Source organism: Macaca mulatta, chromosome 2 (assembly GCF_049350105.2).
Source record: "Macaca mulatta isolate MMU2019108-1 chromosome 2, T2T-MMU8v2.0, whole genome shotgun sequence".
Taxonomy (NCBI): Eukaryota; Metazoa; Chordata; class Mammalia; order Primates; family Cercopithecidae; genus Macaca; species Macaca mulatta.
Window position 1 is genome coordinate 149,596,933 of NC_133407.1, and position 27,824 is coordinate 149,624,756.

At 45.0% G+C, this 27,824-nt stretch overlaps 1 long non-coding RNA gene across 2 annotated transcripts; it reads right to left on the bottom strand.

Moving 5' to 3' along the window:
* Positions 1-21,502: 21,502 nt before the first annotated feature.
* On the bottom strand, positions 21,503-26,387 carry LOC106996828 (uncharacterized). Of its 2 annotated transcripts, none has more exons than XR_013414470.1 (3): positions 26,239-26,387; positions 25,013-25,103; positions 21,503-24,104 (listed from the first exon to the last, which is right to left on the bottom strand). It is a non-coding gene; the product is annotated as an uncharacterized LOC106996828 (long non-coding RNA). The 2 variants fall into 2 exon arrangements; XR_013414469.1 differs by lacking the exon at positions 25,013-25,103 and adding an exon at positions 25,379-25,675.
* Positions 26,388-27,824: the final 1,437 nt, after the last annotated feature.

A 27,824-nucleotide genomic window follows, 5' to 3' on the forward strand; every position in this document is an offset into this window, starting at 1 on the left:
GAAATAATAAATATTGAATGAATGAATGAGCAAATGAATGCTCCTACTGATGGAGGAGTTCATATGAGTTAGCAGGATGCTTTTTGCATTGATCCTTTCACCCATCCTGCAAGGTGGGGATTATCGGTTCTCCTTGGGACATGATGATGGATCAGCTGAGAAAGAAGGCTGACCAAGGTCACCCAGTGGTGAGAGGGGCCTGGGCAAGGGACCCAAGTCTGTGTCACTGCATGACTGTGGATGAGTGGTTACCTGCTGACAGCACAGGCCAGGCTCACTGCAGGTGAGGTGGCTCCTGGGAAGGACCAGTCCCATGGTGATGGAGTACAGATGGAAGCTGAGAGCTTGGGGGTCAGGCAGCAACATGGTTGGCTGTTGCAAGGAGCCTGGGAGTGCCCCTAGAGGGAGAGTGAGGCTGGGCAGGGCCCTAGGCAGACCTCAGGGCAGTCCCCAGGGTGGAGACTGTCTGAAGGCTAGGGCTGGACAAGGTGGGCTGGTCCCAAATCTTTTCAAGCCCTCCCCTAGCACCCCCACTGACTTCTGGAGTTGCCATGGCCTGGCCCTACCAGGATGGGTTTGTTGGACAGGACTGGCAAGAGGTGGGGTAGAGACAGGGGCCAGGGCTAGGGGTCACGGACTCTACTAGTGGACTGTAAGCTTTTGGCTGGGGCAACAGAGGAGGTGGCAGAACTATTGGGATCTGGCTCTCTGCTCAGAGCACCCTGGAGCAAAACACAGGCAATGGGAAGTCCTGGGCATCTTGACTGTCAGCGCAGTCCAGGGCCCAGCATGCTTCCAAGAGGCAGGAAAGAGAGTGCCTGGGGTTTCTCCACTCCAAGCAAGTGGGGCTCCACCCAGAAGGACAGAAGGCCTGGGAAGAGGCGCTGTGGTGCTCAAGCAGCAGAACTTCCTCCAGGCTCACTCCAGGATGCACTGCAGGGGACACTGTGTCCTCAAAAGCAGGACAAGCCTGCCACCCAGTGCTGCCAGGCGCCACTACAGCAGCCAGGCAGGGCGGCTGCCGGTTCCAGCCCCACCGGGGTGTTCCCCAACCTGTGTCTGGCCTCTGGGAATTGCAGCAGGCTTTAGGGTTCTGTGATGACTCAGGCTGCTCCCTCCTCACCTAAGAACACTGCCTTTCACCTGATTCTTCACACCTGATTCTTCAATCCTCATCAACTTGCAAGTTTAAGAGAAGGACTTAAAATTCCAGGAGGGAAGCACTGTGGGTCCAGAAAGTCATGGCCTGAATAAATTAAAGCAGCAAAATGACTAAGCGGCCAGAGGGCAGGGAATGCAATGGAATATCAAATCTCAGTGGGAATATCAAGTCCCACCGCAAATGATCATTGTAAGGAGGGAGCAACCAAGGGGCATAGGCAACGCTCTTGTAAAATGAAGTCAGCCTGAAAATAACATTCTGCTGGGCCCCCCCTTACTAGTCAGGTCTGTTCAGAGGCCTTCGAACTAGGTGGAAGGATTGTACCCGACTGGTTTTTTAATAGTTTTATTATTATATATTATATAATGTTATATAACATTTTATTTCCATATGATATAACATAATATATTTATATATGATATAATATATTTATATAATATATATGATATATAATTACATATATAATTACACATAATTATGTATAATATATAATTACATATATCACATTTATTATACATAATGTATATTATCACTATATGTAATATATTATACATATGTCATATTATATAAATATATAATACTATTATATAATATAGAAATAAAATATATTAATAATTTGTGTTATTATTAATATATAATATGTAATGATTATATTTATAGTAATAGTTATTAATATATTAATATAATAAAATATAAGGATATTATATTATTTTATTAATATATTTATTTTAATTAATGTAATATATTAATCAATATATTATATATTAATGTTTAATTAATATATTTATAATATCAATATGTTTATATGTTATATTGATACTATATTAATATATTATTATGATGATATTATAATTAATATATGATATACTATGATGACATTCCTAGATTATATATTAATATATTAGATTAAAATATTAATATGTTAATATAATATATGTCATATATTAATATATCATATATAAATATATAATATATTCATGTCATACATCAATATATAATATATTCATATTTCATATATTCATATCTCATATATTCATATATTATATATGAACATATTCATGTCATACAGAATATAGTCATATATGAATATATTCATATATGTCATACAGAATATAGTCATGTATGAATGTATCAATATAATATATTAATATATATCAATTTAATATATTAATAGATTAATGACTACTATTAATGACTATTAAATATATAATATATTTGTGCATATTTATATGAATAGTTATTCACAATCAAGATATACTTGTCATAAAATCATTAACATGAAATTAATAATAATTAATCTCCACACTTCCCTATGACCTAGGAACCCCTATTCCCTCGCTTGACAGATGAGGAATCTGAGGCACAGGGAGGTGAAGTAACTGATCCAGGGTCAGAGCTAGAACAAGCCTGAGCCAGGATTTGAACTCAAGTCTCCTGGCCCCAGAGCCCAAGATCCCAAGCCACGATGCCATAGAGTCTTCCTGGTCTTTCAAGTTTTTAGGGGTTATCAATACAAATCTTGGAGAAAAAGATACTTCCTTGAGAAAAATTGGTTTGAAAACGTCTACCAAGAAACAGCTTTATGCATACTTCTCTTTAGTTGTGCTTTATAAGTGGTTTTACATTTGGAAAGGAGAAAGAAAATGAGAGAAAACACCAGCACCAACAGGGCCAGTCTAAGGCAACTTTGTGGAGGACTCCGGTCTTTTGAAATCTCCACTCTCGCCCTTTCTTTCCCTTCGGAAGGTCCTGTCCCCACCCCTGATCACTCTTCTTTGTGTTTAAAGACTTGCGCTTGTGAAAACTAATCAATGGATCAAAAAGGAGTTATAGGAAATAAGGTTTTAGGGAGGGCAAGAAAGAGGAAGGGAGGGGGGAAAGAAGAGACTAGGAGAGGGGAGCGCTGATGCTTACTGAGCCCCAGTAAAGGACAGACGAGGTTCCAGGGTCACCCTCACGTTTTTTTATTTGAAACTTACCTCCACCCTGTGGGATGGGCATTATTTCCCCCACTTAAAAGGTGAGGAGACTGAGGCTGAGGGGTTTGGGGGGCTTGTTTGAGGCCGCCCAGCTAGGAAGTGGCAGAACCAAGACTCACACCTAGTCCACTGGACTTCACCCATGTTCTCACCCATCCTGTGGAGTCCACTGAGCCGCTGGAGGTGCCCAGCACACCCTGGGAGCTGGGGGTACTGAGATGAATGCGACGCAGCTCCTAATGTCCACCAGTTCAGACCATCATTGGATGTCACTGGCCTGACATGAGGGACATTGGACCCACGTGTCAGGTGGGGCTCATGCCACTGAAGTGGTAACCAGACTCCTAGTTCAGGCTGGGCCAATCCTGGCTTTTGCACTGTTGGAATATTACACATGCAGCAAAAGAACCATGCAGGAGACAGCACTCTCCACTTGGTCACCATAGAAAAGCACTAATAAAGGAAGGAGAGCATGTGCCATGAGAAAAGATGAGATTTGGTGTTTTAAGTGACTCTGCCCCAGGTTAGCTGTGTGACCTCAGGCAAGTCACTTCACCTCTCTGTGCTTCAGTTTCCTCATCTGTAAAATGGGATTGATGCTTTGGCTTAGTCTACCCACAGGGCTTCAGGGGGCTGTGAAATAACATAATGGGTGTGAAGGCAATCTGTAAACTGGAAAAGTATTTTGCTATACAGGTGATCTTATTATGATCATCACAAATTATTATCAATTACTTTCTGAATCATTCCTGTGAAGTAAACTAGTGCTGAGATCTCAGGCATCAGACTTCCAGAATTCAAGAGTGGCTTTGATCATGGGTGGCTGACTCTCCACCTGCCCCCAGCCCTCATTATTAACACATGGATGTCTCTCATTGATGAGCTCCTCTGTCGATGGGCATCTCCCCGCATTTGATAGATGAGAAAAACTAAAGTCAACTTTCCCAACATCTTTTAGCTTACAAGTTACAGAATCCAGATCACCAGATTCACTACCACTTTCTACACCTGTTACCCTTCCCTGTGCCCTCACACCACCAATAACACCCATACAAAGGATCAGGACAAGAGAGGGGGCTGGAGGGGATCCAGACTGGGCTGGCATGAAAAGGCAGCACAGTGGCCTAGGACCAAGATCCTGAGGACTAAAGACCTCATTTATAAAAACCAAAGAGAGTCTTGAGGAAAGTTAATTGAAGTGAACGAAATACCGAAGAATTTAGCACTCAATTTGAGATACTATTTTTGGCTGAACCAAGAATGAAAAGACAAAGGAAAGTGCACCGAAATGGAAGAGAAACTAATTTGGAAGACATAATAGGGAGCACACTTCTCAAATTTCCTCTGAGCCCAGGAGACGTGATTATTCAAGAAATAATTAGATGCTATCCTAGGGGTAATAAAAGCTAAAAATGAAGAGGAAAGAAATTGAAAGCTGCCAGAAAGGTCACAGGCTGCTCTCAATATTGTTTTCCTTTATAGATTTGAAGATGCAAGAATTAATTTGAAAAAGAACAATAAGGCAGTACAAAGTAATCGGAGGGGAAATTGAGCTGGGAGAATCTCAACATCTTATGCACCTGGATCACTATACTGGCAAATGCAGAGCCAGGTGGATCATGGACCTAGAGAGGGTAGGTAGTCCCTTCCTAAAATGGCTGGAGAAAGGCAAAAGGTGTCTCCAGTATCTCCTCCTGCCCCAAAGCTGAACTTTCCTCTGACCTCTGGGGTCAGCAAACCTTTTTCTGTAACGAGCCGGATGGTGAACACTTTTAGCTTTGAGGGCCATACAGTCTCTGTTGCAACTACTGCTGCTGTAGTGTGAAAGTGATAGTAGCCAGTATGTAATTGAATGGGTGTGGCTATGTTCTAATAAATCTTTATTTACAAAAACAGGCAATGGGCCAGATTTGGCCCGCAGGACATAGCTTACTGCCTGAATTACTGCAGTAACTCCCACCTGGGCTTTCTACTTGCAGTCTGACTCTGCTTCCATCCAGTAAAAAACATTGGCTACTAAGAAGAATCTTTAAAAAATGGAACTAATGGTAATGATGATGGCAACAGTAACAACATGACAACTGCTAGCACAGAAACACAGGGTACTGAGTAGGTGCCAGGCATGATTCTTAGCACTTACATAGCATCTACAATCTTTACAAAAACCTTTATGAAGACAGTATCATTTACAGATGGGGAACTGAGGCCCAGAGAGGTGAAGTAACTGACCCAAAATCACACAGCTAATGGGTGTCAGAGGCAGGATGTGAGCAACCCAGACAGTCTGGCTCCAGAGTCCATGCTCTTGGCTTATATTTTACCTTTTTTTCTTATACTTTACTTCCTAAAATATGATTGGCTCCAAATTCTTCAGGGACTTTCTACTGCTTATAGGAGCAAGTCCAAATTCCTTAGCTCAGCATGCCAGGTCATCTGTGACTTGGTTCACCTCGCCTCTCCACCCTTTTTCCAAGTCTCATTCCTGTGTATCTAGAACTGCTTGAAGAGCCCCACATTTTCATGCCTGCATTCTTGCTACTCCCTCTGCTTAGAGGATTACCCTCTCCTTCATTCGTTAACACCTGATCTCCCTCCCAGGCTCAACCCAAGTGTCATCACCTCTAAACAGCTTTCTACGACCCTGTTGCCCATTCCAATTTGATAAGTCACTTCCTCTCTTTGGGTCTTAGTTTCCATGCCTGTAAATTGGTGGAGGGTATTGAAAGGGAGAGAAAGAGTGTGTGCTGTATGACTCCATTTCTGTTGAAAACATTTCGTCTTCTTAAGTATGAAGCACAACTCAGCTTGGCTGGGTGCCTGACAACCTGTCTTTTCAGTCTGTTTCGCCAGGGACTGAGCTCTTCCCTCTGGACCTGCAGAAGAAGAAAAACGGCTTCGTGTGAGCCCAGACTCCCTAACTCCAAGAACAGTGCAATTTTCCCAACCCCATATTGAATCAAGAACTGCATTTGCCAGGATGGGCAGCTCAATTAAGACATCCCTTCAGAATACCAACTCCTTCCGCTCTCATTCCGTTCCTCCAAGGAACATCTGACCTGTCAATTATCCCCCAAAAATCTGTTATCCCCCAATGCACTATTCAGAACACTTTCACTCTTTGTTCCTTCCTTCATTTAAAAGTAACTTTGCTTTCTTTCACTTAGTGTGGCAGAAAAACAAATGCTGCATGCTCTCATTTATACATGGAATCTGAAGTAGTCAAACTCACAGAAGCAGAGATTAGAACAGTAGTTCCTAGGCAGTAAGGGGAGGGGAAAAGGGGGGAGATGTCAGTCAAAGGGTATAAAGTTTCAGTTATGCAGGATGAATAAGTTCTGGAGATCTAATGTGCAGCAACAATGTGACTGTAGATAACAATGTGGATTGTATACTTGAAATGTGCAAACATTAGCTTGACTGTGGTGGTTATTTCACAATATATACATATATCAAATCATCACATTGTACCCCTTAAATATGTACAATTTTAATTGTCAATTATATGTCAGTAAAGTTGGGTGGGGGAAACTTTGAATTATAGCCCAGGAGTTGCGATAGACTGATGTTCTAGGCTATGACCTTCCATCCTTCTATTCATCTCCTCTCCTTTCCATCCATCCGTTCTTTCTTTCATCCATCCTTGCACCTATCCAACTACACATCCATTCTCTTATTCTTGTCATCCACTCACTAATTATAGAATTACCTGAGTGCCCACTGTAAGCCAGGCCCTGCACTAGGGTCCAGTAGACAGAGGTGACCCCGGCACACAAGAACTCACCTTTGTGGAGCTCGCCATATAGTAGGGAGGACAGAAAGTCCTCATTTTCCTTCCACCTATGGATCTCTCCTCCCTTGCCATTATGCACAGGAAACTCTGGGTCCTGGTTCCTGGGGGTGCCCAAAGTCTTACCCCACCATCCTCATGTTCCCTCACCTCCTCCTCCTTGTGTCTCTGTTCCTCAGTGGTCTGCATTTCCTTTCTCCCCAGGGGATAACACTCTATCTCCCTGTTCAGGCTAACACCCCTCTTCCTCACCTCTGTTCTCTTGATCTCATTTGCTCCTGCCTTCTGCAGTCTCTTGATTCTCCATTAATTACCATCTCCTTTCTTATTTATTTAGTGTTTGTATTCAACAACTACCACCTTGGTCTGAGCCACTGGGATCTGCAGTCAAGACTATCGCAATTGCCTCCTCACTGGTCTCTCTTGCCCTCCTGGTGTCTCTTCTTAACACAAGGGTCTGCATAGAATGCCAGTCAGATATTGACACATGTCTGTTCCAAACCCTCTGGTGGACCTCCATTTCACTCAGAAAAAAAGCCAGAGTCCTTACTCTGTCCTATAAGGACCCACATGATCCTGACCTGCTACCTCTCTGATTCTTCCCCTACTGTTCCCTCTGACTCACCCAACCCAATCACACTTGGCTGTTTCTCAAGTGCAAACCCCATGAAACCAGGGGTGTCATCTGTTTTGGCTCACTGCTGTATGTCCAGCACCTGTCGCAATTCCTGGCACAAGGTATATAATAAACATATATTATAGAATGACTGAATGGATGCATGAATGAATAAATGTCCACCTCGCTACCAAATCTTCCCCTCATCCTTCCATCATGTCCAAAGTCTCTGTTGTTTAAAACAAAACGAAACAAAAACCTTTCCTTGCCTATTGAACTTATTGTCTTCGTTTTTCCTCTCAACACCAAGTCACATTTTGCAGAATTACCACAAACAACCTCATGGAGTCGTGCAAAAATGAAAAGCCTTCCATGATCCCATCACCATCCATAATAACTACACATGGCTTTTTTTTGTTTTTTACATAAACGCCATCTATGTGCACATAAATTTTGAGGTCCTCTTCCTCGCCTAATCATTCCCTGTACATGGTGATGTTCTAGATGCAAGGTGGCTCAAGGCAGTATTTTGGAATTTTGGAATTTCTTTCATTCTGGTTCCACTTCCCAACTTTTGCCACCTCTCCCACCCTCTTTACACTCTTCAACTCCATATTCTTTCTTTAAAATAACTCACTTTTTAATTTAGATGCAATTATTATTATTATTATTATTATTATTGACAGGGTCTCACTCTATTGCCCAGGCTGGAGTGCAGTGGTGCAATCACAGCTCACTGCAGCCTCAATCTCCCGGGCTCAAGCAATCCTCCTGCTCCCGAGTAGCTGGGACTACAGGTGTGCACCACCACTGCCAGCTAATTGTTGTTTGTGTGTAGATGGGGTTTTGCCATGTTGCCCAGGCTGTTCTTGAATTCCTAGGCTCACGTGATCCTCCCAAAGTGCTGAGATTTACAGGCATGAGCCACTGAGCCCAGCCAGATAAAGTTATTTTTTAACTTTAAACCTTATAATACTACCAGAAGTGGGAAATCCATGTGACTAGCCAAAATTTGAGTGTAACTATAAAAATAAAATAAAAACAAAAACAATGTGATTAAACTCTAGATGGAGACCGGCTGTTACCTGCCAAAGGCTCTGGTCTGAACCTCCTCATGCCTGTGGCTCCTTGTGAAGATCAGTCAGCTCAGTGAGTGTCTGAATGCCTTGAGGACCCAGGAGCTCCAGACCACTGAGACCCTCCCACGGGAGCCATCGGGACAGAAAGACCTTGGCGATGCACTTCCATTCTCACGAGGTCCTTCCGAGGCACTGAATGCCCCTGAATTCATGGCACTTGATGTTCCACTTACGTTCCCCCAAAATGCACACTCACTTTCCAAGTGATGCATGAGCTGCCCCCTTTGGAGGTCCTGGAATGTTGGGAAGAGAGCTACACTTAAAGGCAACCTTCAGGGCCAGTTCTTGCCTGGTCAGTTCTTGCCTAGTTCCTGGCTTGATCAAAATCTCAGATAAGCCACTTCTCCTCTCTGGAAGTCAGTTTCCTCATTTCTAAGAGAAGCAGCTGATTTCTGGGATTTCTGACATTTATAATCTACTGGGCATTATGCTTATTATTTTAATGATACACTTAATATTCCACAAAATTAATATGCCATAACCCACTTAGCCCTACTAGTTGGCATTTATATTATTTCTGGTCTTTTACAGTTCTAATGTGTTTCCCCCTCTCCATAAAAGCATTTTTTTCTATTTTAAATTATTTTAGGATAAATGCCCAGAATTGAGATTTCTGGTTTAAAATATGTGGGTCTCAACCTCTATTGGCTGATGGCCCTCCCAGAGGCTGGCACCGTTTCACAGCTGCACACACAGGGCCTGGGAGGGTGCTCAGGGGACAGCCGTGAGTGTGAGCATGGAATCTCTGAAACCCTGTTTAGACACATTAAGCAGTCAGAGGCTTTGGGCAAATTGTGAATTGGAGAGGAAGAGCTGGTGCCCCTTCAGGCAAAGCTGTGATTAGGCTCAAAGTTCACCCCTTGAAAGCTCCACTGGCCACAAACGTTCTCCCTCTTTGAGCTTCCCCCTGTCTCCCCAGTGCTCTGACACCTGGAACAAGTAAAAGATTTCAGAGGAGGAACATTTTCCCCTTGTTTTCTCCTGTGGCCTGTCACTTCCACTGACTTCCCCCAGTGAGGAGGCTCCCAGCCTTGGTCCCATGCATCAGGATGGAAATAAATCCAAAACTGCAGCCAACACCGGCACACTTTGAGATTGGTTTGGATGTTTGGGAATATTTTATTCTTGGGTTCTGAGGAAGGATGTGTGCTTTTTCTAGAGCTCTCTCGCATTCACTTCTTAGATAAACAATTTCTCTGTTTCATCATACAGTGGGAAGGCTTTCTTCTGTGTCACAGCATACACTCCCATCTCCTGCATGAGCGTGGCTGCTCCCTGAGAGCGGGGATTTGTGTCTGTCTTGTTCACGGCTACATTTCTTGTGTGGAGAGCAGTGCCCGGCACATAAAAGAGGCTCTGTGCATATTTGTTGAATGAGTGGATGTTGCACCAAAGATCCTCCACTTTGCCACCCCATAGGGTGGACTATGGGGTCAATTGTAGGAAATGGGGTCAATACATTTCAGTCAAGCTTTCATCCCCAAAGGGCGAGACAGTTTTCTAACAACATGGCAGCTTATGGAGAAATAAGGTTTTTCTAGAATGGAGAACTTCAGGATTATTCAAGTTCAAATTCAGAATGTGAATACAGTGAGGTCTATGAGAATCATTTTTGCAGAAGATAATTAGAATATGTTTCTTTCTACCCCTGGAAGGAGACACTCAATCTGAGAAGAGAAGAAAAAAGTTAAAAAGAGGGAGAGAGAGAGAGGCAAGAGGGAGAAGAGAAGGAGGAGATGAGAAGAGGAGAAGGTGTTACTTGAAGGACAAATACAATAGAAGAATAAAAAGCCAAAAAGGTCCAGACCTACCTGGAAAATATTTGTTCAATAAGTCATAAAAGCACTGGGGGCAGGGAGTAACTAGGTTTAAACTGATTAAACATAGGTTTATAGATGTTTTCCAGGGTGACGTGGCAAGGTTGCCCCAGACCTGGATCCTGCCCTCCAGAACCTGCAGCTGAGGAGTCACCTTCAAGAGAAGAGGTGGGCCGTGGAGGAGGAGCTGGCCTCGGGCACGGAGAACCCAAGCCAGTACCCTTCAGGACCGTGGAGAGCTCCGAGCCAGCCGGATGCTTAGTGTTCTTCACCGCGCAGCAAATCTGGCCTAGTCGGGAAAGGTCTCCTTCCTCAAAACCCCTTCTGACCTTTAAAGAAAGGGAGGCCTTGCACTCTGTTGAGAACTTTGTTATCCAAGGACGCAGAGGCTAAAAAATAGAATCTTGGAGTGTTGGGGCGGAAAATGGCTGTCACTGACTTCCCTCTGAGATTCCAACCTCAAATCTGGCTACATCACATGATCACCACCTGCAGTGGTCAAGTTATGGTTCCAAAGCTAGTCTCTAACCTCCAGGAGGAATTTAACACCAGAAAGTCTTCAATGAAAGAGTTACAAAAAAAAAAAAAAAAAAAAAAAAGGAAAGAAAAAAGAAAAATAACAATAAGTGGCTCATGTTCTGTGAGTAGGGTGTGTATTTGGTCCTAAAGCCCCAGAGAAGTGAAATGAACTACACAAAGTTACCCCTAAAAATATGATGTGGATGTGTATTCCCTCCAAATCTCAGGTTGAAATGTGATCTCCAATGTTGGAAGTGGGGCCTGGCGGGAGGTGATTGGATCACAGGGGCGGATACCTCATAAATGGTTTAGTACCATACCCCTGGTGATGAGTGAGTTCTCGCTCTGGTAGTTCATGAGAGATCTGATTGTTTAAAAGAGCATGGCACCTCCCCTCACCACTTCTTGTGCCCACTCTCACCATGTCACATGCTGGCTCCCTGCTGCCTTCCACCATGATTTTGAGCTTCCTGAGGCCTCACTAGAAGCCAAGCAGATGTTGGTACCATGCTTCTCATACAGTCTCCAGAAACGGGAGTCCATTAAATCTGTTTTCTTTGTAAATTACCCAGTCCCAGGTATTCTTTTATAGTGACACAAAATGACCTACCACAATGATGCCTCACATTCTCAAGAGAAACCAGATGTGCAAAGGGTTTAGGAGCCTGTTTGACTCTAACTCCTCCTCAGAGAGCAGCAATGGATCTTTGGGGTTCCTGCAAGGTATCCCCATCTAGTGGCACCAGAAGAGTGGTCCATGAAGACTCTAGGCTTTGCAGTTCTTTGTGCTTTACACTATCTTCCTTTTACTCTTTCCCCAGCAGAAAGCCTACATTGTGAAAGAGCTACTTAAAAGCCAACAAATGGCTCACTGTCTGAGTAATGGTCATTGTGCTTATCATAGCTCACTGGACAACGATTGACTCCGTGCTGGTTGGAGAAAGTATGAGCTCCTACTTGGTCCAAAATTTGCTTTGCTTCTTGCCTGGCTACAGCTTAGTTGCTTCTGGGGCTTGTCACTACATACTAGTTGACTGTGGCTACAGAGGTTGTGAGGCCCTGATGCCATAGCAATTCAAGATAGCTGGATTATGATGCCACTCTGAGGCAAGAATCACAATACAACTTAGAGAGAAAATGACTTGCTCAAGGTCAATAGCAAATATGCAAAACCCAGAGCTGTGATGGGCATGAGAAGCTGGGAAATTTGGAAGACAGACTCAAGTCTCAAAGTAAAGCTCTCATTAGTCCCATGTGGTACGTCTCCCGAGGCCTATAGGATTCTCTTAAATGTGTCTGGCATTTGGATTTTATATTCAGTGTATGTCATGAGAAGCATGTGATCTCTTGTTTCCAAGTGTCCCCTCACACATGCGTGATGAAGTCAGAAATTCCACCCTTGCAGACAGCAGGGGTTTTTTGGATTGAGCATTGACCTTCTTCCTGGACCCTCCTTTGGAAGGAAACCAGTGCCTCAAAGAGGCAAGACTTCCACAGCTGACCTCTAGCCTTGGGTAGGAAATTTAACACCAACAACTGTACCCTTGGGACAGGAGTTTGCAAAGGCCCAGACAGTGGTGGTGGCTTAGTTCCATTCTCAACCTGGCCTTCTAAGACTATTGCTGCTTTGTATTCATTATCTATGAGTGGTTTGCACCTTTGGTTGCATATTAGAATCACTTGGGGAGCTTTTAAAAACCTCAAGACCAGGTTGAGATCTGAGAATGGACAGACTGCCTGCTCAAGTGGGTCCCTGACCCTTGAGTAGCGTAACTGGGAGACATCCCCCACTAGGTGCAGACCGACACCTCACACCTCACATGGCGGGGTACACCCCTGAGATGAAGCTTCCAGAGCAAGAATCAGACAGCAGCACTCGCTGTTCAGCAATATTCTATCTTCTGCAGCCTCTGCTGCTGACACCCAGGCAAACAGGGTCTGGAGTGGACCTCAAGCAATCTCCAACAGACCTACAGCTGAGGGTCCTGACTGTTAGAAGGAAAACTAACAAACAGAAAGGACACCCACACCAAAATCCCATCAGTACATCACCAGCATCAAAGAAGAAAGGCAGATAAACCCACAAAGATGGTGGAAAAAGCAAGGCAGAAAAGCTGGAAATTCAAAAAATCAGAGCACATCTCACCCTCCAAAGGAACACAGCTCATCGCCAGCAATGAATCAAAGCTGGACGGAGAATGACTTTGACGAGTTGAGAGGAGAAGGCTTCAGTTGATCAAACTTCTCAGAGCTAAAGGAGGACCTACGTACCCAGCGCAAAGAAACTAAAAATCTTGAAAAAAGAATGGAAGAATGCATAACTAGAATAATCAATGCAGAGAAGGCCATAAACGAACTGGCAGAGATAAAAACCATGACACGAGAAATATGTGACAAATGCACAAGCTTCAGTAACTGACTCGATCAACTGGAAGAAAGAGTATCAATGATTGAAGATCAAATGAATGAAATGAACCGAGAACAGAAGTCTAGAGAAAGAAAAGGAAAAAGAAATGAACAAAGCCTCCAAGAAATACAGGATTATGTGAAAAGACCAAATCTACATCTGATTGGTGTGCCTGAAAGTGAGGGGGAAAATGGAACCAAGTTGGAAAACACTCTTCAGGATATCATCCAGGAGAACTTCCCCAACCTAGTAAGGCAGGCCAACATTCAAATTCAGGAAATACAAAGAACGCCACAAAGCTACTCCTTGAGAAGAGCAACTCCAAGACACATAATTGTCAGATTCACAAAAGTTGAAATGAAGGAAAAAATGTTAAGGGCAGCCAGAGAGAAAGGTCGGGTTACCCACAAAGGGAAGCCCATCACACTAACAGCAGATCTCTCAGCAGAAACTCTACAAGCCAGAAGAGAGTGGGGGCCAATATTCAACATTCTTAAAGAAAAGAATTTCAACCCAGAATTTCATATCCAGCCAAACTAAGTTTCATCAGTGAAGGAGAAATAAAATCCTTTACAGACAAGCAAATGCTTAGAGATTTTGTCACCACCAGGCCTGTCCTACAAGAGATCCTGAAGGAAGCACTAAACATGGAAAGGAACAACCAGTACCAGCCATTGCAAAAACATGCCAAAATGTAAAGACCATCAATGCGAGGAAGAAACTGCATCAACTAACAAACAAAATAACCAGGTAATATCACAATGACAGGATCAAGTTCACACATAACAATATTAACCTTAAATGTAAATGGACTAAATGGTCCAATTAAAAGACACAGACTGGCAAATTGGATAGTCAAGACCCATCAGTTTGCTGTATTCAGTAGACCCATCTCACATGCAGAGACACACATAGGCTCAAAATAAAGGCATGGAGGAAGATCTATCAAGCAAATGGAGAACCAAAAAAAAGCAGGGGTTGCAATCCTAGTCTCTGATAAAACAGACTTTAAACCATCAAAGATCAAAAGAGACAAAGAAGGCCATTACATAATGGTAAAGGGATCAATTCAACAGGAAGAACTAACTATCCTAAATATATGTGCACCCAATACAGGAGCACCCAGATTCATAAAGCAAGTCCTTAGAGACTTACAAAGAGACTTAGACTCCCATACAATAATAATGGGAGACTTCAACACCCCCCTGTCAACATTAGACAGATCAATGAGACAGAAAGTCAACAAGGATATCCAGGAATTGAACTCAACTCTGCAGCAAGCGGACCTAATAGACATCTACAGAACTCTCCACCCCAAATCAACAGAATATATATTCTTCTCAGCACCACATCGCACTTATTCCAAAATTGACCACATAGTTGGAAGTAAAGCACTCCTCAGCAAATGTAAAAGAACAGAAATTATAATAAACTGTCTCTCAGACCACAGTGCAATCAAACTAGAACTCAGGACTTAAAAAATTAATCAAAACCACTCAACTACCTGGAAACTGAACAACCTGTTCCTGAATGACTACTGGGTACATAACGAAATGAAGGCAGAAATAAAGATGTTCTTTGAAACCAATGAGAACAAAGATACAACATACCAGAATCTCTGGGACACATTTAAAGCAGTGTGTAGAGGGAAATTTATAGCACTAAATGCTCACAAGAGAAAGCTGGAAATATCTAAAATTGACACCCTAACATCACAATTAAAAGAACTAGAGAAGCAAGATCAAACACATTCAAAAGCTAGCAGAAGGCAAGAATTAACCAAGATCAGAGCCCAACTGAAGGAGATAGAGACACAAAAAATGCTCCAAAAAAATCAGTGAATCCAGCAGCTGGTTTTTTGAAAAGATCAATAAAATTGATAGACCGCTAGCAAGACTAATAAAGAAGAAAAGAGAGACGAATCAAATAGATGCAATAAAAAATGATAAAGGGGATATCACCACAACCCCACAGAAATACAAACTACCATCAGAGAATACTATAAACACCTCTATGCAAATAAACTAGAAAACCTAGACGAAAGGATAATTTCCTGGACACTTACACTCTCCCAAGACTAAACCAGGAAGAAGTTGAAACCCCTGAATAGACCAATAGCAGGCTCTGAAATTGAGGCAATAATTAATAGCCTACCAACCAAAGAAAGTCCAGGACCAGATGGATTCACAGCTGAATTCTACCAGAGGTACAAGGAGGAGTTGGTACCATTCCTTCTGAAATTATTCCAATCAATAGAAAAGGAGGGAATCCTCCCGAACTCATTTTATGAAGCCAACATCATCCTGATACCAAAGCCTGGCAGAGACACAACAAAAAAAGAGACTTTTAGACCAATATCTCTGATGGACATCGATGCAAAAATCCTCAATAAAGTACTGGCAAACCGAATCCAGCAGCACATCAAAAAGCTTATCCACCATGATCAAGTGGGCTTCATCCCTGGGATGCAAGGCTGGTTCAACATACGCAAATCAATAAACGTAATCCAGCATATAAACAGAACCAAAGACAAAAGCCACATGATTATCTCAATAGATGCATAAAAGGCCTTTGACAAAATTCAACAGCCCTTCATGCTAAAAACTCTCAATAAATTCGATATTGATGGAACATACCTCAAAATAGTAAGAGCTTATTTATGACAAACCCACATTCAATATCATACTGAATGGGCAAAAACTGGAAGCATTCTCTTTAAAACTGGCACAAGACAGGGATGCCCTCTCTAACCACTCCTATTCAACATAGTGCTGGAAGTTCTGGCTAGGGCAATCAGACAAGAGAAAGAAATAAAGGGTATTCGGTTAGGAAAAGAAGAAGTCAAATTGTCCCTGTTTGCAGATGACATGATTGTATATTTAGAAAACCCCATCATCTCAGCCCAAAATCTCCTTAAGCTGATAAGCAACTTCAGCAAAGTCTCAGGATACAAAATTAATGTGCAAAAATCACAAGCATTCTTATACACCAATAACAGACAGAGAGCCAAATCATGAATGAACTTCCATTCACAATTGCTTCAAAAAGAATAAAATACCTAGGAATCCAACTTACAAGGGATGTAAAGGACCTCTTCAAGGAGAACTACAAACCACTGCTCAGTGAAATAAAAGAGGACACAAACAAATGGAAGAACATACCATGCTCATGGATAGGAAGAATCAATATCATGAAAATGGCCATACTGCCCAAGGTAATTTATAGATTCAATGCCATTCCCATCAAGCTACCAATGAGTTTCTTCACAGAATTGGAAAAAACTGCTTTAAAGTTCATATGGAACCAAAAAAGAGTCTGCATTGCTAAGACAATCCTAAGTCAAAAGAACAAAGCTGGAGGCATCACGCTACCTGACTTCAAACTATACTACAAGGCTACAGTAACCAAAACAGCATGGTACTGGTACCAAAACAGAGATGTAGACCAATGGAACAGAATAGAGCCCTCAGAAATAATACGACACATCTACAGTCATCTGATCTTTGACAAACCTGAGAAAAACAAGAAATGGGGAAAGGATTCCTTATTTAATAAATGGTGCTGGGAAAATTGGCTAGCCATAAGTAAAAAGCTGAAACTGAATACTTTCCTTATTCCTTACACGAAAATTAATTCAAGATGGATTAAAGACTTAAATGTTAGACCTAAAATCATAAAAACCCTAGAAGAAAACCCAGGTAATACCATTCAGGACATAGGCATGGGCAAGGACTTCATGTCTAAAACACCAAAAGCAACGGCAACAAAAGCCAAAATTGACAAATGGGATCTAATTAAACCAAAAAGCTTCTGCACAGCAAAAGAAACTACCATCAGAGTGAACAGGCAACCTACAGAATGGGACAAAATTTTTGCAATCTATTCATCTGACAAAGGGCTAATATCCAGAACCTACAAAGAACTCAAACAAATTTACAAGAAAAAACCAAACAACCCCATCAAAAAGTGGGCAAAGGATATGAACAGACATTTCTCAAAAGAAGACATGCATACAGCCAACAGATACATGAAAAAATGCTCGTCATCACTGGCCATCAGAGAAATGCAAATCAAAACCACAATGAAATACCATCTCACACCAGTTAGAATGACAATCATTAAAAAGTCAGGAAACAACAGGTGCTGCAGAGGATGTGGAGAAATAGAAACACTTTTACACTGTTGTTGGGATTGTAAACTGGTTCAACCATCGTGGAAAACAGTATGGCGAGTCCTCAAGGATCTAGAACTAGAAATACCATATGACCCAGCCATCCCATTACTGGGTATATACCCAAAGGATTATAAATCATGCTGCTATAAAGACACATGCACACATATGTTTACTGCAGCACTATTCACAATAGCAAAGACTTGGAATCAACCCAAATGTCCATCAGTGACAGACTGGATTAAGAAAATGTGGCACATATACACCATGGAATACTATGCAGCCATAAAAAAGGATGAGTTCGTATCCTTTGTAGGGACATGGATGCAGCTGGAAACCATCATTCTCAGCAAACTATCGCAAGAACAGAAAACCAAACACCGCATGTTCTCACTCATAGGTGGGAATTGAACAATGAGATCACCTGGACTCTGGAAGGGGAACATCACACACAGGGGCCTATTATAGGGAGGGGGGTGCGAGGAGGGATGGCATTGGGAGTTATACCTGATGTAAATGACGAGTTGATGGGTGCTGACGAGTTGACGGGTGCAGTACACCAACATGGCACAAGTATACATATGTAACAAATCTGCACATTGTGCACATGTACCCTAGGACTTAAAGTATTAAAAAAAACCCAAAAAACAAAAAAAAAAAACAAGAAAAAAACACCTCAAGACCAATATTCCATCGGTAGTCTCTGAGGATGGAGCTCAGGCCTCAGTAGCTTTTAAATCTCCCCAGGCGACACCAGTGTAGCTAAGGCTGCGAATTGCAGCTCTCCTGGGAGAGCAGAGAATGGAATTGTAACCACTTCTAAGTACACTGAGCAGAGTGTCCTGCCCACATGGAGCAGTTTTTTAATCCATATTGCACTAGCGGTGGCAGTTAGACTGAGTTCCAGTGCAAGTGAAACTCACAGGACCTTACATGGCTATGCTGAGCAAGCTAAGATTTATTTCAGGAAAAAAAATACAAGATATTAAGGGCATTAAAATGAGGATATGCATCAGGGCCAAAGGCTGCCTCATAGTGAGGGGTTCTGAGAGTCAGGGGAGAGCTCCAATTGTTACACTGACATGGGACAACCATGTGAATGTGCTTTTTCCTTCAGATCAGAACTACTGATGCACCTGAGATATTAGAATCAGGAAGCACACAATGGAGGCTCATCGTGTAGGCACACTTGCTGCGTCACCAGCCCCAGCACTGCACCAGGTTCCCTGAGGGAGCCCCTGAGGCCAGATGCAGGTCATCAGTCTCATTGTGACCCTCAGACAATGCTCACAAGCTGATACCAGACACCCTGAAACTTGTCTCCACCCGTGGTCACCAGTCAGTACCCTTCATGCCTTGCCCGGGGGTCCGTGCTGTGCAGGCACATCTCTACTTCAGCACAGCAGCCCAGGCTGATTCCAGACCTGCTGCAATGAGCCCTCAGTGCACCTGGGAGGTAAATTCAACCTGCTTTTCTTGAAACCTTGATATTCAAAGTGAGATCTTGAATGAACAGCGTCAGGGTGACCTGGGAGCTTTAGAAATGCTGGATCGCAGGTCCCAGCCCAGAACTACTGAGTCAGAACCCGCATTTTCAAAATGCACCTCCCACCGGAAGTCTTGTGCACATTGACATCTGAGACTCACTGCCTTGAAGGCCACCACACTCATGCTGTTTCTCTTGCCACTGTTCAGTTTGGCCCTCATGCCAGCCAGGCCAGCGTGTTAAGACCAGTGTGAGCATCCCAAGAAGAGGAAAGCCCCTGCATTGCAGCCCAGACCCTAAGCCCACCATGTCAGCTCAGGGGGTGCAGAGTGCCTCCAGAGCCTGGTCCCCTTCACTGGGAACCATCATGACTGAGGGCTGGGTGACCTTGTGCTGGTGGTGCAGGGTCATTCGTGTCCAGGGAACAGAAGGGCACTCCTATCATTGCCGCTCTTCTCTCACCCAACGCATATATTCAGATGAAGTCAGGGCAGAGCTGCAGCCAGTGCAGCCTTGAAGGGGAAATTCGCATGACTAATTTACTATTACCACAACGGCTCACAACAACAATAGCTAACGTTGAATACCCATCTTTGAGTCATCCTACTATCAACTAGCATTTATTTGGGGATCTGGTATGTGTCAGGCACCATGCCAGGCTCTGTATTCATCAGCACAACCCTCACTACATTGATACATTGTTCAAGGTCACCTAGACTGAAGAGGCAGTGCCAGGATTTGGATCCAGGTATCTGATTCCAAAGACTTCACTCTTAACTCTTACCGTGCTCATCTTTGAGAACTGGCCCATCCAAACATGTCACAGGAGTGAACACAATAGATACAATGTCTGCCTTGTGGTCAAAAAGGAGTAATTCCTGAGCATGTGTGGTGTGCACTGTATCGTTTATATACATGGCAATCCTAAAAGGTGAGGGCTTTATGATCCATATTTGACACATTGAGGTAGGGCTCAGAGAGGCTGAGTAACTCTCCCCAGGTCACACAGCTGGGTTTGGCAGGGATGGAAGGGATGGATGACAGCTCCAACTTGCCTCTGTGATTGCTGAAGGGCTCAGGTTGTGTACCGTGAGTACTGGGGCTTTTTCAAACTTGCCTGGCTCCTTGCCAGCTTTTCTCAGCCAGAATTTGGGAGTTCTCAAAAGCCCACAGAGAGCAGCTACCATCTTCTTTGTTACACTCTAGACTTCCCAGAGGCAGTTTCCCTGTCCCCAACATGCTACGTGTGACTTGATCTCTCCGAGCCCCTGCTTTCTGGCCTGCAAGTGAGATCTTGCGTGGTCTCATGTATGGCCATTGGCAGAGTCAGTGGGATGCCCAAATAAAACAGCCCATGGAGGAATAGCAACAGCAGTGGGTACTGAAACATGGCAGCTACTTCTCTCAAATCTCAGGATGGTTATGAGCTCTGGGAAACCCACACTCCTATTGGGAGAAAATTAGCTAATAGGAAGCATGAGAAACTTTTCTTCTTTTTAGAGACAGGGTCTCACTCTGTTGCTCAGGTTGGAGTACAGCAGCACAATCATAGCTCACTGCAGCTTTTACCTCCTGGGCTCAAGCCATCCTCCCACCTCAGCCTCCCGAGCAGCTGGGACTAGAGATGTGCCACCCTGCCCAGAGGAAGTTTTAAACATGACCAACATCTCCTATTTAAGAGAGGGGCATGAAGCCCCAGGCCCCCGAGACACGATTCCTCTGGCCCCAACCTTTGCTTCCAAGCATCTGAGTAACTAAATGCCCATCGGGGATCAGGGGAAAAGAGGCCCTTCCAACAGCAGTGCAATATTCTTCGGCTTGGCCACATGAGGGCAGCACACGCCCATATAAAGCCCAGCTCTGACTGCAGCTAAGCCTGGAGATGAGGATCTCACTACAGCTTCCAGAAGTAAGAACCTGCGGAGTTCATGCTTGCAAAGCCACCAGAGCTCTGTGCCCTACTGTGCCCACTCGCCCTACTCTGCCCAGTGTCCCTCCTCCCACCGCCCTTGTTCACATATATCATCCAATCCTCTCTCCAAGATGTTTAGTTTAAGGGTTAAAGCCGTAGGCTAAACACCCTCCCGTCATTTTCTATTCAGCAAATATTTACTGTGCACCTGCTTCATGCCAGGCACTATTCCTGGCGCTGGAGACTCAGTCACAAAACAGGCAGAGATCTCTGTCATCACTGAACTCAGTCTCATGGAATGTTTGGGCTGCTGTCCCCCATGCAACATGTTATAATGTAAAATGTTCAAACCTGCAGAAAAGTTGAAAGAATAGCACCCACGTAGTGAACCCCATAGACCCCCATCTTTATTACATACTGCCCACTTATTTATCTCCTTATCCATTCACTCTACTTTTAAATGCATTTCCAAATAAGAGGGAGACATCAGAATATCTCTGCTTGATGTTGTTACCCGGAGTTCAGTTTATTTGTGCCTTTTAAAGGTAAAATCAACATATAGTGTGATGTACAGATCTTAAGTGACCCATCAAGTGACCATTGACAAATGCGCACACTTGTCCACTCAAATAGAATCAAGATAGAAAACATTGTTAGCTGCCTTTTATTAGTTCTGCAGTTTTGGGCTGGTTATTTAACTTTTCTGGATTAGTTTTCAGAGTTAAAAATAAATAACGTTGTTGAGAGAATTAAATGAAATAATATGTGACAGTGCCTGGGGCACAATAGACACATGGGTTACGCAGTCAGCCTGCTTCAGTGGAATTCCCACTCCACTATGTTCTGGCTGTGTGACTTTGGACAAGTTGCTTAACCACTCTGAACCTCTGTTTCCTTCTCTGAAATCCGCCATAAAACTTACTTTTTAGCAACATTCTCAACCCTGGCTGAAAACTAGAATTACCTGAGGAGCTTCTAAATATTACTAACTTTTCCTAATTATTTGAAAATTTGTAAATATACTTTTGGATTAGAGAATGGTTAGAGTTAAGAGAACTGGGTTCCACTAACTTCTGCTAACATGGGTGTCAGCTCTCTGGACCTCAGGTTTTCATCTCTAAAATGGCTGCATCATGGGCTTGTTATGATATATGAATGAGCTGATGGGTCTGAGAGGAGGTTGAGAGCTGTGAAGTGTTCCGTCCTTATTAGATATCTTTATTTAGAAACCTTGGCATCAGAAGGGGCCTTGTAGATCTTAGTTGGACAGAATTAGCCATTTTAGAGAAGAGGAACCAAGGCACAAGGAAGAACCAAACTTTTTATCATACCTTAGAAAATTCAATCTGGCCTTGATGATGCCTCATGCCCCAGGGCTACAGTGACCCCAAACAGATCCTATCTTACCTTCCTCAGGCAGCCTCTCCCAATCATACCGGTATCTTTCTCTTTCCTCTCTTGTCTGCTTTATATAGTTAGGAATTTATTAGAAATGGTCATGTTTTCTACTATATAGAAGCAAAGAAATTAAATTGGTGACACATCTACTTCCACTACCTATAGCTGTGCCCCAAACAGACATTAGTAATGGATGACTGAACTTTTTCCCACTGAGTCCATGACTGCCTTACCTGTCTATCCTACAGAATACTCAAGCAGACATAATCAGATAATCACTGTTGACAGGTTAAATAAAATCTCTTTTGCTATTTTTCTAAGATGAAATTTAAATAAATATTGGCTGGCAATGTGAGTTGCTTTGTTTCCCCAAATAGAGTATCAATTCTTCAAGGACAGGACCATATATTATCTTCTTTCATATTCTAACAAATGTCCAGGCATTTTGGAAGGCAGATATCTTTAAGCTACCTTTCTTTGACTGGAGAGGCAGTGTGCCATGGTGGGCAGCACAGGGTCTCTGGAATAGACAATCCTGACTTTTAAACATAGCTCTGCCACTTGCTGGTTGGGTCACCTGGGGCAAAATGGCTTCATTTTCTGAGCCCAGTTTTCTCATCTACAAAATAGAGGAACATACTTGCCTCTCCTTCCAGAATATTGCAAAGATTTTGTGAGTCCATGCACAATCTCCTGGCACAGTGATTGGTACATGGCAAGTGCTCAGTAAATGACAACTTTGTCATTAGCACGATTGTCAAGGTGGAGGAAGGAGAATGTGAGCTAAGTCTGTACAATTATAAGTCAGACTCACTCACTGGAACCTGTGACAAAATAAAAAAGACAGCCATCGGTGCCTGGAACAGGGGAGCATATGATAAGTATGTGTCACTTGCACGGCAGTTAATACAGGTATTTGCCATTGCAAAGGTAACACTTTCTGGGTCAGAGCTAGATCAAGAAATGTCTGGGTGAATTTGTGCCAGGAGAGCACATGCGACCCTGGAGAGAAGGGAGTGAGGGCCTCACCATGCCAACCAGTCGGAGTAGGGCAGGTGTGTCTGGGAAAGGACCTTCCTGCAGGTGACGGGGAAGAGGGCAAGCCTGGCAGGTGAGACCGGGTGTGGAGAGGATGGGGGCTGGTGAGCCAGTGGGTGTCCCAGCAGGTGAGTGGAAGAACACAGCCACTTGTGAGCAGCTGAGGGGCAGAGACCCAGGCAGGTAGGTGGGAGACAGTTGGCACCCACTGCGTGTGGAGGTACAGAGGAGGGTTCTGGGTTTGGGGACAGGGATGGCCAGAAGAGAGAGTGAGACACTCAGCAGGGGCTTGGGTCTAAGAAGCAGGCTTCATTCAGTTTGGCAGCCAAAGGGAAGTGCAAGGTCAGAAAGCTTTGTCATCTATCCCCCAGAATCAGCAGTGATCTGGGGGTGGGTGTGCTGTGAATCCCCCCGAGGCTGCCCTCAGTGCTATTGAGATGCCCCAGCCCCTGGCTTCCCCGAGCAGCTCCCTCGTGCTCAGCAGGGTGGCACAAACATCACTCGCTCTCCTTGTCAGTGGCTGTCACAGCACATTTGTGGCAGCAGCGTTCATCCACGCTTCAGGAAGTCGGTGAGGCTGGGTGCTTCAGGGGATGGCCAGATTTAGCGATGCCTCATATCCTCGGATGACATCAGAGGACTCACTCCCTGACCAAAGCAGTGGAAAATGGGACTGGAAAACAAAAAAGGAGGAAGAATACATCTATTCAAATGCTACCTCCTTGATTGCATGGGGCCTTTTAAACCTGTCCTGAGCAGGGACAGAGAGAGAGGCCTCAGTTCCATCCTTAGCTCTGTCATGAAGTAGCTGTGTGTTGCAGAAAATATCACTCTGGGCTTCAGTCTCTTCACCTGTAAAATGAAGATAATTACACCTGCCTGGACAAATGGGGCAAAAGTGAAGCTCGAATGGAGAGCACAGACTCATAGGCAAGGTGACAAGTGCAGGTTATCTTGGGTGTCAACTCTGCCTGGTGGTGGCTGCCTGATCCCTGTGTTGAGAACAATGCTGAAGCCGAGGCCAAGCTGAGCCAGAGAGAGTGCTGTGATCGATTAGTTATGCCTGCCTCAGGTGCCAGATTGGAGGGCGCTCCTGCTATGCTATGTTGGCCATTTCTGTCCTAAATGGTTTTTAGGTATCATTATTATCATTTCTTCTTTACCCAAAGCCAAAAGCACCCTGAGAAGAGGCCAAAGGGCAGGTCTGCACCCAGGAGGCTTTGGTGCTAATCCCACAGCCCACTTCTTCCTTTTTCTTGGTTTTGTTTATTATCTTTTTTTTTTTTTTAACTTTTTCTTCCTTTATTTTATTTTATGGGTAGCATAACCAGGTGAAGGAGACTCAGGCGACACTTCAGGATGAAGATCAACAATGTCACGCTCTGAAAGGCAGAAGGAACCAGAAGCCAAGGTCAAGTTGGCAGAAGTCAGAGACAGCAGAAAGACGGCAGACAACCAAGCCCAGCAGCAGAGTGAGGGAAGGCGCCTTTCAGTGGGCAGAGGTCAGACACACCTGAGGGCTGGGGGTGGAAATGAGCATGAGGAAACTCGGCAAGGAGAGCAAACCTTTCCTCTGTGCGCCTTCAAAAAGCCCCAGCTCTGCCGTTGGCTCAGCGCTCTCCAGCTGTGTGGCTTAGGGGAGCTACTGCTCTCAGAGCTTCAGTTTCCTCACCTGCAAAACAGAGGTTGTTGTGAAGACTAAATGACATTATGTCATAGCAGTGTCTGATGGCATCCCCCTCCCACCAGCCTTTGGGTCCCAAGGTCACCCTTGCAGGCCCAGCCCATCGGCTCCGTCTGGGAGACCCAGGGCCAAAGAAGCAGAGTGGGCCCATGAAAGACAGGAAGTGTGGTCTGGGCCATCAGACTGAGAGCCACTCTTGTGCCTGCTCCCAGCCTCTGAGCCATTCACCATATCCCAGATTCTAAGTTGCTCGGGATTTAGACCTGTTTCTGCTGGGGGATCTCCAGTCCCTCTAGAAGCAGCTTGGAGTGGTCTGGGAGGGAGGACACGCGTGGCTGCTCCTTTGTAGCAGTTCTAGAACTTTCGAGCAAGGGACAAAGATCATCATGATCATTTTGCTTATCCTTCGGGGCTCCAGCCCCTTCCCAGAGAGTACTGTCAGGCTCAGGGCCCTGCATTCCAGTCCCCACGGGCCACTTCCTGGCTTGGAGACCTCCGGCACCACTCTGGGCCTCAGTTTCCTCATCTGTCAGCTCCCTCCCAGCTGGGTGGCCATAGGTCTAAATAAGATCATGTGAATATATGAAAGGCCTCTGCAAACGGCAAAGTATTAGCTATACTAGTTAACCTCTGTCCTCCCTGAAATTCACAACTCATGGAATTACTGGGGGCCTTCTCTAGCAGGACAGTGACGGGAGCAGACGGCCCCGGTTCTCTGAGTCACACTGCACGGTTGTCCCGCCCCCACAACTGCCTCATTTTCAGCTGCATCGTCTTCCCTCCACTCCAGTTCAAAGAGCCTTTCAGTTACCCTAATCACTCTACACATTAATCGCAGGCCTCGGGGCCTGTGCTCAAGCCGTTCCTTCTGCCTGGAATGCCCTTTGCCTCCCTGCTTGGCAAACTCCTATGCATCCTTCAAGACTCAATGCCAATGACAGTTCCTGCCTGATACCTTCCCAAGGCAAAGGGTGTGCCTCCCTCACTGGGCTCCCCAGCCTCTATTTTCGAACCGGACGAGTGAGAACAAACCGAGTTGGCTTGACAGACACACTCCTGCGCTGCACACAGTAGGTGCTTAGCTGGTGTGTGGATTTGAACCTGTTGCCTTTGCCTCACTCACCCAGGACTGGTCTTGACATTCAGAGCTCAACTCACACCCTGGGTTGTGTCCAAGCCCTCGATTCTGTTTGGCTCAGATGGCCCCACACTCCCCGGGGTAGAGCCGTCCCGAGGCAGCCTCTGCCTTCATGATGCTGTGTCTCTGTGTGTTGGGGTGTGTGGCCGTGGAGGGGCTGTGGTCACAGAGGAGCCAACCAGGAGCACTGAAGGCTGCCCGTAGCCATGGAGACAGGGCCCCTGGGCCAGCCAGGCCCGGGCTGGTCAGTGAATGAATAAACGTGGCCCATTTTTCTGCCTTTGTCCGGAGCCTCCCTGGGGCTTCCTGCTGTCAGCCCCAGCTGTGGGGAAGGCGGAATTTGCCTGATATCGCGGAGCCGCCGCCTGGCAGCGCTGAGCCTGGCCCCGGCCGCCCCACGCCAAGATTCATGCCCAGCTAACAAGCCCCACTTTGTTCCTGTGGGAAAGTCCAGCCTCTCAGGAAAGAGCCCTCTCTCCGGCCGGCCCCTGGTCTGGGGACTCAGTGAGGCAAACAAAGCCTCCATCCGCTGGCAACGATTCTCAGGCCCCAAAGTCCACCTCCGTTCCCTGGCCAGGGGAGGAGCTGCTCTGGGAGGCGGAATTCCAGCACATCCCTTTGTCCCACTCATCTGGGAGGCCTGAGATGCCACCTGTCTAGCAGGTCTCCCCCACTGCCCTGCCTCGCCTCTGGCCACAAAGTGTGGGCTGTGTCAGAGCAGCTGGCCTGAGCTGGGGCACCCAAGGCCTTGGGGAGCTCGGCCTGGCCCCTGCTCCCTGAAGTTGAGGCCCAATGGACCTGCAGATACGCCCCAGGGACTGGGTGGAGTCCTGATTGCACTGCTGTTCAGACGGTGACCTTGGCCTCATCATAGCACCTCAGCAGGCTCAGGACAAGGACACTAAGCCCGGCTGCCCCCTCGGGTGTTGGAGTTATCTTCTCTAACCACAATGATAAGGACTGGCTTTATTTAGCACTGGGTCTGTGCTGGGCTCTCCACTGAGGGCATTGCATGGGTGAACCATTGGAGAGATTCTCCCATGTGTGAGCTTGGCTCAGACGTCTATAGGGGAGGACAGAAAGGTTATGGGAAGGACGGATGCTGCTCTGGGGATGGAGCAGCAGGCACTCTGCCCTGCCTACCACGTCCTCAGCGATGCAGCTCTGGCAGCTATTACCCTGTAGAAACGTGGGTCCAGCCTTGTCCGATCTTCCGATTGTCTTTCAAGGGAGTTGAACATTTCTATTTTGATGTGAAATTTCCCAGTTGTAAAAACGTAAAACGAAGCAATATATCGTGGCTGAAAGCCCTCAGAGTCCAAGTTTTCTCATCTGTAAGGGAGGTGTCAGAAACAGGTGGCCTAGGTGCAGCCAGCAAGTAGGGTTTATCTGGTCCCCAGATAATTTTACAATAATTTATTATGGAGTCTATGCCATGCATTCCAAAGAGGAATATATAATGTATGGGTAAGGCATGAAGAATTATGAAATACATATCCCTGAACCCACCTCCCAGATAAGAAAATAGACCATCCCCAAGACTGTCCCTGCCAGCCCCTCTCCCTGCACCC